At 36.2% G+C, this 6,238-nt stretch overlaps 1 long non-coding RNA gene across 1 annotated transcript; it reads right to left on the bottom strand.

Annotated features, from left to right (window-relative positions):
• Positions 1–1,010: 1,010 nt before the first annotated feature.
• Positions 1,011–1,845, bottom strand: LOC129771033 (uncharacterized). The gene is made up of 2 exons (XR_008742261.1): positions 1,630–1,845; positions 1,011–1,457 (listed from the first exon to the last, which is right to left on the bottom strand). It is a non-coding gene; the product is annotated as an uncharacterized LOC129771033 (long non-coding RNA).
• Positions 1,846–6,238: the final 4,393 nt, after the last annotated feature.

Below are 6,238 nucleotides of genomic sequence, written 5' to 3'. Positions count from 1 at the left end.
TGAATTCATCGTATAGCCTGGACCTCACATCGTGTGACTGCCATTTGTTTCGATCTCTGCATAATTCTTTTGATGGAAAAACATTAGCTATCGAAAATTACTTGAAAAAGATTTTCATTGCCAAATCACTGAACACAAACACGAATGAAATTGCCAGAAAACGGCGTAAAGTTATGAAAAATAATGGCGAAAACAAAACTTGATTAAAATTGACAAATGTTTGTTTGAAAAAGTTTGCATTAAAATTGAAAACAAAATTGGCAATTGTCCGTAGTTTGTGGTTTCATTTTTGAAAACCTATTCAAAACAAAAAAAATAGAGTACACCACAACGCTATTAGGCGCTATTAGGCGAATCACAAATTACCAACTGAATTCAATGAGTAGTAAATGAATTGGCAAATACGTTCCCTTTTTAACATTGTGCAGTGGTCGATAGAAAAATTGGTCTTTTTTGTTTCTCCAATCCTTCCGCGCAATGTAATCAACACGGCTTCACAGGACTGCGATGCGTGAAGATCATACCAATGGGATTTAAATTGTCCCGGATGTGTCACGATCCTAGATCATAGTGCGAAAAGTTCTGATTGCTGTTATTATCCCTCCAATTTGTTTGCATGAATGGAAAGAATGGACACTGGTACTTAAATTTTGAGTGAATTGATTCGGGCGAAATTCAGTATTATTAGCCTTGAAATTTTATTGACAATAAAGGTACACTTCACGAGTGTGAATTTATAAGTAGTAAGTGGACGATCTCCTCAACAGTATGTTGAATTGAAAGTCAATAAATTTCCAGCGGACTTGTTGTTGTTTGTTTCTATTAAGCAATCTAGAGAGATATCAAGCATGACGACGATCTCGTAGATTGAACTATTATTTTTCAATTCGTTAATGGACTATTCTCTGCATTGGCTGATCAACGCTGCAGTTATTCGATCTTTCAGCTATGAATATTATCCGTTCTTTCCAGTTATTAGTTTGTTTGAGACAATGGCTAATTGTAAAGGCTTGTAAAAAAGTGTATATTTCTATCGTTTATTCATACATCCAAGTTATTGCACAGGCAGTATAAGTATTAAAGGTGGACAAAAATAGTCTATTGCACACGCCATCAAGCATACATTCAAGGTACATAAAAACACATTTGACATTAAAAAGGAATTTGGTTGAATGTTTGAAATTCTTATATCACTCACTATCCCTAGAAGATGAAGACCTGGCGGGAGATTCTGCACCGGGCAGAATACTGCTCATCAGTTCCAACTGTGACTCGTCAGTAGCTCAACCGAAGAGCAGCAATTTTTTCTTCAACAACAGCTTCTTCAACAGAATAGCCTGTGGGTCCTGTGGGTTCACGGTGTCGTCAGCGGTTCCATCTGTACCGAAGATGCTCTCATCGTTAACGGCTGGAACGGCAGCGACCAGGGCGAAAGCCAGAACCACAATGCAGAGAGTCTGTATGGATACGAAGAACAGAAATGAATTAGCACTAGCACTTGAGCAGGATATTTGTTCTACTGTAACCGGTCACGGTTGGAATGCTTTATCCTTCGCATGTACAATGACAATACTGTTTCCTCGTATGATTCACTTTCGGCGCAAAAATTCTTTGCTTTTTCAAACGTACCACAAACAGAAGTTTCATTTTGAGCGATGGGATTGTTTCGACGTTGGTCACACAAAAAACGCGAGGCACTATGTGTTTGGATCGATTAACCACACTCAACTGATAGTGACCCCAGCGATGGTGCAGATTTTATAGCAAGGTTCAGACTTGATTCAAGCTAAGATCTACATTGACCGCGATCAAGACGAACGCGGAGAGTTTTAGTTGTATGTGAAACAACATGGGGACGGCCTATGCCAGGTCACAGAGGCTCACTTTCCTGTTTCATTTATTCAACGTTTCCACCTAGCTTTGTATTTACGATTTTGTTCTTCTATCGATTGTGTGCATTTTTGTTTTGTGCACGGAAGCTGGCCAGTTTGCGCTTCTGTGATGACAGATTACTACTACGGATGAAGTTTCACTATTGAGGAGATTCATTAGAATGGAACACATCCGAACCACAATATTGGCTGACTTATTCAATTATTTGCGGCAAAAGCTGGAATATGAACGTAATGCTATTAATTTGATTTGTTTATACAGAGTTGAAACAAATATTTGTAAGTCATATAATGATAAAAAAGAATGATTGAATGATTGATTCAGCACTGCAATCGGTTGTGAATTGGTTTTTTTGACCGTTTACAAAAAGAAGCCAATTGAAAACTGATGGCAGTGCTGAATTTAAAAATCAAAACCCTTAAAAAAGCGGCCATTAAGGATGAACTTCGACTTGGAAAATCGAAAAACTTGAGTTGTTTACTTTTACATTTTCGGGTAATTTATAATATAAAAAAAAATTTAACGGCCTCAAAAACATAGAGTAAATTATTTTTAATTATTTACTTCAATCATTAAAATGTATCGCCGTATAAATGGGGTTAAAACACGGTTTTTTCAAAATCCTGTTTTCTTTCACTGTGAGTATTAGCTAGCTAAGAGAGACTCATGGTTCAGACAGTAGAAGATAAAACTTTTGAATTGTCAGGATTTAACTTTTTATAATAACAAAATAGTAAGTATTTTTTTATTATATAGTTTTCCTTTTCAGGTTAGAGGATTAGTGTATCAATACGGCCGATGGCCTGATAGAATCCCGATAAGTATGGTGAAGATTGGGAGAGAGAAGATTATGTTTCGTCACGGTGTCCGCCCACAGGGCTTGGTCTCATCGGTCCAAGTACGATGAGCGGTCGCCAGGGGTGAGGAGCAACGATAACGATGGTGGCTCACTGACTACCGACACAATTTTTAGGTGCCTTCACCGTCGGTAATTCCTCCGAGGAGGGTAGATGTCGCGAACGGTTCCCAGAAGCTGCAACTTCTCCATACCCTATTTACTATCGCAATATCATGCAAGGCACTTCGACTTCCTTTTTGTGGAGTTCTTCCTTCGACTCCTTTGACGGTCCATACGCTATGGAGGAGTTGAGTTGCTTCAACCTTCCTCGACAACTCAACTATTTTTTTCATATCTCTCCCATTCTTTGGATCATACTTTCTCCTCTCTTCTTCTTCTTGTATGGCGTTAACGTTCCCTGTGGAACTTTTGCCGTCTCAACATATGCATTAACTAGCGTCATTCATTAATACTTAGTTGAGATTTCTTAAGCCAAATAACACGCCTTGATTGTATTCCGAGGGGCAAGCTCTAGAATACGCGTGACCACAGTGCAAGTCTGAGGAAATTTCTTTGACGAAAAATCCTCCGGCCAGAACGGGAATCGAACCCGCACACCCGGCATGATAATGTGAGACGCTAACCACTCGGCCACGGGTGCACCCTTTCTCCTCTCTACTGAAGCTATTTATTTCCGCTGTTCCTTATTCATTTGGAAGCGGATGTTTTCCTACAACAATTAGTTACAATTAGGTTTTTGACAACAATTAGTGTTGTTTTTTGGCAGTATGTTTTACCTTCATCATAGGTGAGTATTCATGGAAATGAGGATGATGTAAGTAGTTTTTTAAATTCATTTTTCTTTTCAGATTGTATTTTATGTCGTTCCGGTTTATATTTTTTAACCGTAACAAGGATCTCCACGACCGATTTAGCTGAAAATTTGAAAACAGCATGCGAAAAAGGCCTTTGTATCCATCGCGTAGCGGATTTCACATTAAATAAGGGGACGATTTACCGATATTTTGGTTTTTAGATTTGCTTTTGTGACAATTTTTGCTGCAAAAATTAGAAAAAAACAATGTAGCTTCCGTTGGAGTATACATTTTTACGTATTCTATCCAAATTTCAAAGAAATGAGTGTTCCGCCAGCAAGTTATCGAGGGCATTCACGCGCACAACCACGAACGCGTTGAAGGGGTATTCCAGCCTAGAAATTTGAAAAGAATCAAAATTTCTTTCTGATGTTTAGAATTTTTGAACACAAGAATATACCTTAGAAAGGATTTTACCAAGATCCTATTATTCACCGAGTTATAGTCATTTTAGTGATGCAGCATCTAATCTAGTACGACCTTGATACAAAACTTCAAACGCATTTTTCGAAACTAGTTTTATTAAACTGGTGTACATGATATTTATAAGTTCTTGTCAAGGGATTTATTTCAAATTTAATATAAATAAGTCTCTATACATCTTTGAAAAAATCAGTCTTTTTTTTTTTTAATTTTCCTTTTTTCAAAAAATTGAAATTGTCATGAAAAACGTGCAAAAAAGCAATTTATTTTTTCAAACTGCCGCTATTTAATTAAAAAAATTACTTGCCCGAGGATCATACGATAGCGGTATCTTTATTGATTCAACAATCTGTTCGATTTTTTTTGTGTAAGTCAATCAGAGGGGCTGGAATCGTATATGTCATGGCACAATTTTCTTGTGAACCCCATCACTTCACCAGCTGGTAACTAATCTAATTTTAAATATTTGTTTTTTCGTTTAGTTCTTGTTGTATTGTTAAAAAATAAATGAACAGACAATGAATTAATGGATAGTAAAAATATTTATCGTTTCATTTGTTCAGAGCTCGAAAAAACTCGTACCTCTACACTAGAGTACTACCTAATAAATAATATTTTTAGTTCCAAAAATGTTTGAATACATCTTCAATCACACCTTGAATACGCCACAAGATATTTGAACATTTGACCAAATTTCAAATTACATAATAAATCGCCGAAAACCCAAGTGTTTGGCCCTCAAGGATTCGGCCCCCCTTAAGATATTTCATGAGTATTTTTCTTTCAAATTTCATTGAATTAAACTAAGAGTGTATACAATCACAGTAGACATTGGTTGTTAGAATCAGTTTATTTGTTTACTTCATGGCTTCATCAAAACAAGCGCTTCGCGATTCGATCCTGTACACTCGAACAGAAAAATAACGGCCTATCCGTTCGAGAGTTACTGAAGCTTTTAAAATTTTCTAACGAATGACGACATCGGCGACAGATGAAGAATTGATGGAGCCGGCTGGCCAAGACTGAGGGAGGTGACTGCAGGAGGTCCGAGGCGACAGATGGACGTTATTAACCCATTAGTGCCCAGCGTATGAAATTTAATACGCAAAAATGCTCGTTTTTGAAAAACTGTTTTTGATGAAACTAAAGTGTTAAGCGCATTTTAAATGATACCACATGACAATTTAAGAGTGTTTTTTTGTGCCAGTGTCATTTTATCTGTCATTTTTGTTGTTTTGCTGTGTATTGAAGCTTGCAAAGTTCCAGTTTCCCGCAAAAATCACAAAGTAAACATAACCTACACCTGGGCAGTAATGGGTTAAGCGAGAGAATTTATTCGAAATAGCGACGAATGATTTGTTCCTGTTTTTCACGAAATATAATTTTAATACCTTTGTTTCAACCATAGAAAGCGTTTCGATTGAAAGATTGTTTAAAAAATACACTTATTTGAAAGCGCCACATCATTAAATTATTCATATTTTACCGTTTAAAGCAGTATTCTAGTTTAGAAAGTTGAAGAAAGTCTAGTTGAAAAAAAGCAAATTACCCCCCTCATATTTCTGTAGTTTAGACATTCAAGAATATATTCTAGAAAGGACTTATTGAAAATCCCATTATCCCATTATACTTGTCGCACATCTTACATTAAGTTAAACTTTGTACTTAACTTTTTTTATCTCTACCCTCAATTGTTTCGTGACTTCCCAAAATATTGCAAAAAAATTTCATGAAACCAGATTGTCTGAAGAGTTTATGATTTTACAACGAGATTAAGATTGAGGAACAGCATTGCTTTATTGAGGATAATGTGTATGTAGATGTATCCCCAGAGTTATTGATGTAGCAATACATTTCAGAGTGTAAAATTACCCAAGAGAAAACTTTTGAATCCACAGTCAATATAAAAAGATTTTATATGTAATTTGTTCGTCTGAATAAACTTAAAAGGTGGGACTATGATAAATATATCTATAACCGTACTAAATATAATAAAAATTAGGAAAAATTCAACAAGTAGGGGCTGATATGCTTTCCTCATTTGTTGAGCGAAGATTTATTCCAAAGCATGGAAAATGAGTTCAGTGAAAACTTGACCATTGATTTCTCTACAATTGACTGTAGTGATGCTGTAGGTTTTTCGGGAAAAATATAAGCGATCAAAAAGTCAGGCGAAACACTAGCATTTCCACTTATGCGAGGATTTATA

Source organism: Toxorhynchites rutilus, chromosome 2, assembly GCF_029784135.1.
Source record: "Toxorhynchites rutilus septentrionalis strain SRP chromosome 2, ASM2978413v1, whole genome shotgun sequence".
Classification (NCBI taxonomy): Eukaryota; Metazoa; Arthropoda; class Insecta; order Diptera; family Culicidae; genus Toxorhynchites; species Toxorhynchites rutilus.
The sequence above is the reverse complement of the archived record's forward strand: the minus strand, read 5'-3'. Positions and strand labels throughout refer to the sequence as shown.